We start from the raw sequence: 8494 nt of genomic DNA on the forward strand, positions 1-8494 counted from the left end.
TTGTAAGCTCAAGTAAGCCTTTAAGACTAGATCGCTAAGGGAACGCTAGATTGTAAGAAAGACAAGAGAGTTTTTATGAAGAAGGCTTTTGTATTGTTTTTGGAAGAATGCTTGTTTGCTTGATAATTTTCTACAAATGAATGTCCCCTCTATTTATACTACTCCTAAGGGGTCTAAGTGTAAATAAAATTTACTATACAAGTCCTTCCATATTTACAAAGAAGTCCCTACTCTAGAACTCTCCACACACTCTAGAGAATTCCAAGTTTTTCAAGACTTCTCTACAAGCTTCTACAAGAATCTAGAGTCTTCCACTAACCTCTCCAAGACTCTAGGTTATTCTACCTTCTTCTAGAATTCTCTTGGACATTCTAGAGCCTTCTATTAACCTCTCCAAGACTCTAGATCTTTCCCCCATCTTTATGATCAAGTGGCGGGTCATGACAGTAAGCTGATTAACAGAAAATTTTCAAACTAATCAAAGCATGACCTTGTTTGGGATTTATAATCTATGTTATTATAAATTAAAAATTATGTAATATAAATGTATTAAAATATATTATATTTGTTTTGATTAAAAATAATTGTACTATATATTTAAACGAATTATGCATGTAATATAGATGTATTAAAATTATATTATAAATGATAAATATTTTCTAAATATGATACATTTAGGTAAGTTTCCTATTTAGACCCACTCAAGTTAGCTTGAAGTTTTGAGTTGAAATTAGTGTTTGTTTATAATATTTAATTTTGAATTTCAAATCTCAAATACTTTCAAAAATATGATTTCAATTTTCAGGTTTCAGATATTTGAATTGTGGATCTCATATGGAGGCAAACAAAAACCCATAGGGTAGAGAATACTCTGAGCCATAGCTGTCATGAATGATCATGATGAGGAAAAATTAGAGGGAACAAACATTATTGCAAGCTTTTTGGGTCCTATAAGTGAAGACATGAATTATTGGTTTCAATAAATATAACCGATGGAGAGAAAGATACAACATCTCTAGGGTCGGGGTCAATAGTAACACTTTTTTTTTTTGCCCTCATTTGATATTGCATAGGTTTTTATTCGGAGAAAATACTTTCTATTAAAACATTTTTTATATTTAAAGCTCAAACTCAAAATATCTGATAAAAAAATGAGCAGTTTAATGTATTGCACCATATTCTTTGGTTGTGAGTTAATAGTAACACAAGCGCATTCAAAATAATGTTCTATAATAAAGTAAATTAGCATAATGAGAAACTTAATTTTATCAATAATAAATTAAAACTCTAATATTTATTTATACAAGTGAAAATAACAGAGAATAATATCTATACATATATATTTCGATGTAGGAAATATAAAATAATTAATTTAATTGAGGCCAAATTCTTAAAGATTGTATTTAGATTTTAAATTATTTTAAACTATAATTTATCCAATACCACATCAATGTCAATCAAAACTTGTTTATTTATATAGACAATAGAGAATACCCCCGTAGTTTATATTACTTGACCCTCATTCTAATAAATAGTTATTGTAATTTACTTATTCAATTTATGAAATCAAAATAATTTTTTAATATTTTTTAAATTTCTATCCTTAGTATTAAATAATTGCATAAAGTAATATTAGTCAAATTTAAATTTTCAAAGCATTATTAATAGTCTTAGTTTAGTAAAATATACCTCTAATTAATTTTTTAAGGGGTGACAGATCAAGAAGGGTCAAGTAATATGAAACGCATGGAGTAAGACAAAAAAAATATACGCATACATACATACACAAACACTTAATGCATATTATATTAAAATAACGGTCATAAAAATAATGTTAATTTTTTTGACAAATTCATAAAAATATTATTCTATATATAATGTTACAACAACAACAACAACCCAGTGAAATTCCACAACGTGGGGTCTGGAGAGGGTAAATTGTACGCAGACCTTACTCCTACCAAGGTAGGACGACTGTTTCCGGGAGACCCTCGGCTCAATAAAGCATAAAAAGACGTTAGATAAGGCTAAGAAGTTCAAAGGTTAATAATTTCAAAGCAATATGATAAAGCAAATAACGGGGGCGCTACAAATAAAATAGGTATTACATATATGTGATATAACAAGGTTAAAATGGACGGATGCATAGAATAAAGAGGGGAAATCGATTATTGTTCAAAATTGAGAGGGAGTTTAATTTTTAAAGCAAAGTTAGGAGGTGAAAATAATTTTTGCCCTTTTTAAATAGAGATAAGTATGTCGAATGTCATCTCATAAACTTTATTTATCATTTATTTAGCCCAACTTATATAAATTAGGAAAAATGACCGTTCATGCATATATTTATCCAAATAATGGCCAGACGCAACCTGTTTTCCTTAAAATTTCACATACCACAAGCATGAATTATTCCGAGCTAATAATTTATCAAAAACTCAAAACATTGAGTTCTTCTTCTTCTTCTTCTTTTTAAAAATTTTACATATCGCAAACGAAAATCGTTTCGAGCCAATTATATATCAAAAGACTCAAGACATCGATAGGATTTCCTATCTAAAATTTGAGAATGTTTAGAAGAGATTTTGAATTGGTCCGAATTGAATAGTCAGTGTATACTTCATGTATACTCAATGTATAGCTCATATATAGATAAATTATATTCAGCTTTTTGAGTGTAGTCAATATATATTTTCGGTGACTTTTGAGTATTTTTTATTTAAATAAAAATACGAGTATATTTATTGTAAAGCTGATTACTTTATTATATATTTGAAACTATCTTTTAAAAATATTTTTTCATTAAAATTTATGTATAAACTAAGTTTAAGGGGTTAAATGGAATCAACTTGGGGGCATGATGTAGTTATTGACTCTTCCGATTTTATTTCATTTTCTCAATTGTTAACGAAGACTTAACTTAAAAGGAATGAGTACATTATGGTGGATGATGTTGGCAGGTATAAATTCATTAAAATAATATGTTTTTCTATTTTCCCACCTCGTATTTTAATTTTATTTTAATTATACATAAAGAGCAAGGCTCAAGTTGACTCTAAATTCAAAAGAGTCAGACCCACCTGCTTTAGACTAAACACAATGAGCTGGAAAGAACCAATTTTGTCTATAATTCGGTTCTGACTAAGGATTCGTATGTCATGCAATTTTTTTTATAAATTAATTTTTGGATTACAAATTTTTAAATACACATAATTTTATGAAGATTCATAAATCAACAATAGTAGTAATAAGTAGTTATTCTTTAATATAAATCATTGCATATTATACGGACAGTCAACATAGAGGTTTTTTTTGCAAAAATTAAAATTATGAATCTATTTTTTAATATAAAATTTTAATTTACGAGTCAAATTTTACATTTAAAAGAATTTAAAATCCGTCATTTTGAATTCCAAATTATGCTTTTTGGAAAATTTAGATTTGAAGTTGTGATCTCAAATTCACATATTCAAACACTAATTTAAAATCATAATGATGTCCAAACGCATGCATTATTGTAAGAGTAAAACTCACTAATAATTCTAGAGTCGTAAATTATTGCAAGTAACATGGATAGCAATGGTTGATAAAAACAGTGTGCAAAACCCAACAAGGAAATGACAGCGTGACATTCAACCTATTAGATTACACTCAAAACCTCATCAATCCAAAAGCAGCACTTCCCAGTAAATTTTTTTATCATAAGACGGAATAAATGTCCAGCCAAGATAATCAAATTTTAGTTTGTATCTTTTTAAGTACCCTTTTTATTTTCCACATAGAAGACAAAGAAACATGGAACTCAAACTTCTGTAGTTCTGTGTTCTATTGAGTTTTGATATGTGTGTGATCATCAAGACCTATGAAGAAAGGAGGAAAAAAATAAGATAAAGAGTAATATATAAATATCCTTTTAAACTTAGCATTTCAACGGATATCTATATCCTTAAATTTTCAGTACATACAAATAGACACTTAAATTTATATAAAATTGAACAACTAGAAATACACGTGTTCTACGTAGCATAATACATGTAGGACATCAAACAGAAGGCGAATTGTCACTACAACAAAAATAACTTTTAGCGATAATAAATATGCACGTTATCGAGAGTGCTAAAGCTTTTACTAGCACTAGTTACTTCCTCCATTCCTATTTATATGTTACCTTCTTAGATTTTACGTACATTAAGAAACTAAGTAAGTTTACTATTCTATCCTTAGTTAATTTTTTTTATGTCAAGTTTTCAATCAATGAACATGAATTAATTTATTTTGATTAATTAATTTGACCAATAAACATGAATTATTTACTTATTTTTTTCATGTTGGTTAAATGTACATTTTCAAGGCTAATAACTCACAAGGGTAAAATAGAAAGAATAATATCATTTGGATTTTATGAAATAACAAATATTAAGGACCATTTATTTTTAGTAAGTACGATATATAAATAGGAACGGAGGGAGTAATTGTCATTGAATCTAATATCGTTATAAGATTTAGAGACATTTATAAAAATTGTTAATTGCCTCTAAAAATATATTTAACAATAATTAAACTATTACCGTTAATTAATTGCTGATCTTTTTTAGTATAATGTGTCACATAGAATATATGTGTCTACTTATTCAATTTTTTATAAATTTAAGTGTTTACTTTAAAAATATACATATCAACTGAGATCAAGTTAAAAAAAATACAATTATGTATTATGCAAAAAAAAAAAAGAAAAAAAAAAGAGGGAACTTTGCTCACCTTTAACTAGTCGTAGAGAGTGACTAATTTTAGATAACTTGTGATGAGAAATACCATCAGCATAACAAATTAAAACTGTCCTAGCTAGAGAATAATCACAGATCTGAGCTGTTGTCATTTGTCAGCAAGTGCAGAGTCATTTCCATTGGTTTTCATCTTGCAGTATCTGGATAAAAGAAAACTCAGAAATATCTGAATCTTACTGTTTAAGATTCTTGTTTTAATAAAGTTGAGGTGTCTCAATGATAACGCAAAATAAATACAAAAATCTCTCAGGTTATTTTACCTTTTCAATATTTGGAAATTTATTAGCTTAAAATAGATAATTTAGAGTTTTAAACAAAATAATGTAGTATATCAAGTGAAATAATGGTTTCTATTTATCAAATTCAACCATTTTTTCAAGTACAATTTATGTCCAAACATAATCAATATCAACTTTGATATACATTTTTTCCAAGTATATGACTGAGCTTCTGTTTTTTATTGTTTTGCAAACTGTGGAAAAAATAAGAAAGTATACCCTAATTCTAATTTCCTTCAATGAAAAATATACTTTTTATTATAATAACTATTAGTTGAGAAATCAACTCTTTGATAAGTAAAGTTAGCCAGTTAGTCATTTATTGCTGATACAGCATCATCAAGATTCTCACTTACAAAAGGCCATGGTCATCTCATCTATCATCGTCCAATAACGAGTTCAAGATTTAGAGTCATTGAATGCAACATGTGAGTTTAGTCTAGATCTGCCACAACCTTGCCTTTGCATGTGAATCTTGATGATGCTGTAGCTGCAAACAACGACTATATTAATTATTAGATCCATAAATGGTCAACAACAACATTAAAAGGGGGTCTGGAGAAGGTAGAGTCTGAAGAGGATAATAATCATATATGGTCAATAACCATAAACCCAACAATTCAAGATTGATCTAAATCACTACTTCTTGGTATCAAAACAAGATCCTACACTACTCCAAAAGAAAATAATGTTTGATCTGAAAATTTGAGATCAAAAGCAAGACTCCCTATACTTTTAAATTCTTGATTTTCGGGTCATGTTTCCCCCCCCCCCCCCCCCCCACACACTATTTCAGATGGATCAGCTGATTTAACCCAACGATAAATAATTCAAACTACCATAAAAAAACATACACTATACGCAGACACAAAAAAACTGCAAAAAGCTATCACAAACTTCTCCTCCTCCTTCACATTCCTTTGAATAGATCAAGAAATATGAAAAATAAAAGAAGCATCTAACAAGCCTGCATAGATCTAAGCCTCAGCCAAAAGAGAAATATCAATGTGTATTTTAAAGTTATTTCTGAAGGGAGAGGAAGGCAGAGAGAGGAATTGGTAGCATAGAGATGTTAATAGTGGAAAAGGGTATATATAATGTTGAGTTCACTTTGTCTTGGGATACCACCTCCGTATGACTTTGTATCATACTAACAAAACCCTAATTTTCTTTTGAGCAAATCAATGCCAAAGTGGTTGTTTGGTTCACACACATATTGTAATAGGAGGACTGTAATGCATCGAATGTTTATGCCATAAATTATTACATGTGGAGAATGTTAATTATGTGGTGAACTAATAATATGGGGATCATTAATGACATTTTTGCCTTTAATTAATCTTCTTTTTTTAAAAGTTAAATTGATTTTAGTAAGGAAAAATTATCTAATTAGGCAAAATTTGTAACTTATTTAGTGAAAACAGGTATAGTTTAAAAATATTGTAAAAAAGAACAATATTTTAGTTGTATAGCAAATTAATGATATCCTAAATTAGCGTCTAAATTAACTCATATCAAGATCATGTTTTAAGCACAAAACTAAATTTTTTCTCTCTCATTCAATTCCTCACACATGTTCTCTCTCCAATTTTCACAATATTTCAAAAAATAAAAATTTTATCTCTCATCAAATCCCTCTTTTCTTTGATTCTCCAATTTTCATTATCCCGCTTCTCTTTCATCCAATTCCCTCTTTCTTTTTCAGAAATTGAAAAAATAAATCTCCTAAAAGATTTACATAACAATCTCGTTAATTCAGATATCTTATTTTTGATACGTATCTTTTGCGATTTTTTTATGTTTTACAGATTAGTTTTGTTTTTCAAAGAGATTTTCCCACTTCTCTCTCATCTAGTATTTCTATTTTACGGATTTGTTTGTAATATTCTGTTTTGTTTGTTGGATATATGTATTTTCATGTTCCAGTTCAGATTTGTATTTTCATTTTTTTCTTCAGGATATTTGTATTCGATCATATATGTATTCCCATTTTTCATTTCAGATGTGTTCCCATGTTTCTTCTTAAGTATATTTGTATTCAATCATATTTGTATCCATCACTTTTCACAGTTATAAATCATAATCCAACTACATTTCTCGATTTTGCATCATTTTTCATTCTTAAGTATACAAAATATATCCCACACAGATTACAAAATGTATTAGCTTGAATATACAATTTGTATCACATCATCTAAATTGTATTTTAGGTGCAAATGTGTATTCAAAACAAATAAGCATACAAATTCTATATCAAAAGCATACAAACAGATAAGCATACAAATTCGAACATATAAGCATACACATTTTTGTTTTTCAATTGATGTATCAAAATCAAAACGTATTCAGAATAAAACTTTGAATTGTTGTATTCAAAATATTTTGAATTTGAAATAAAACTTTCAATTTTGGGTGTTCAAAATAAATTAAATTTGAAATTTATTCCAAACAAATTCACGATTCATCATAATTTATTTTAACTAAATTTTGAATGAATACTTGATTATTTTAGCTCGGAGATCAAATTGGAATTGTCTGCAAATTATTTATTTCAACAAGTTTTTCTGATGGATTATCTCCTACCGATTCAATTTTGTATTCAAAATATTCTTCATTGATATCAATCTCCTTTTGACCAGCAAAAATCTCGATCAATCGTCTTGCCTTGTACAAAGAAAGAGGATCATCAATAGAGAATTCGTAGTCGCTAATGGAGGATAAGGAAGACGATAGAATTAATCTCCGTAATCGCTAATTGTCGCTTATTTTTATCTCCTAATATGTAAAGTTGCAAAGTAAGTAATAATATATTTTTAAAATTATTTATCTAATTTGAAAGGTTCTCTGTCCTGATTTTCTCTAATTTGTTATTTCTTAATTGTATTCTATTAAGTTAAACAAAAGAAAAAAAATACATAAATCAACCATATAGAAAACCAAAATATAGTTATTTTCAATAAATATTAAAAATGTAGCTAAAATATTCTATTAAATGATAAAATATTATTGTTTTGAAAATTTTCTCAATTATTAATAATCAATATCCAAAATAACAAAAGTAGACTAACGGCTCACATCAGAAAGCAAAAAATAAAAGAAATGGCTTGGTCCAACAAATTAGACCCGGTCCACAAAATTGAAAAAATCTTAGTATAGGGTTGTCGGTGTATCTACAATTCGATAGTCTTCTCCTTTGTTTTTGACGACGCTTAAGAATGTTGCCTAAAGTTTGTTGCTGAAACTGCGGGCTTGTAAAGCTCCTCCTCTGCGTGATATTTAAGCTTGGGCCTCATTTAATCCGTGGTGAACTTTGTTAATCTGCTTCACAGTTTAAAGTTTAATTCTCATCTTTCCCTTTCTTCTTCAAATCTTGTCTTTCCTCTTTTTTCTAATGGATTTCCTATAAACTCTGTGTAACACTCCTGAAGTTCCTAG

At 28.2% G+C, this 8494-nt stretch overlaps 1 long non-coding RNA gene across 2 annotated transcripts; it reads right to left on the reverse strand.

Annotated features, from left to right (window-relative positions):
- Positions 1–3552: 3552 nt before the first annotated feature.
- Positions 3553–6256, reverse strand: LOC129899729 (uncharacterized). 2 transcript variants are annotated; one of them, XR_008769576.1, is made up of 3 exons: positions 5914–6256; positions 4756–5549; positions 3553–3857 (listed from the first exon to the last, which is right to left on the reverse strand). It is a non-coding gene; the product is annotated as an uncharacterized LOC129899729 (long non-coding RNA). The 2 variants fall into 2 exon arrangements; XR_008769575.1 differs by lacking the exon at positions 5914–6256 and having other exon boundaries at positions 4756–5834.
- Between the last annotated feature and the right edge of the window lie 2238 nt (positions 6257–8494).

The sequence above is a fragment of the Solanum dulcamara genome, chromosome 8 (genome assembly GCF_947179165.1).
Source record: "Solanum dulcamara chromosome 8, daSolDulc1.2, whole genome shotgun sequence".
NCBI lineage: Eukaryota > Viridiplantae > Streptophyta > Magnoliopsida > Solanales > Solanaceae > Solanum > Solanum dulcamara.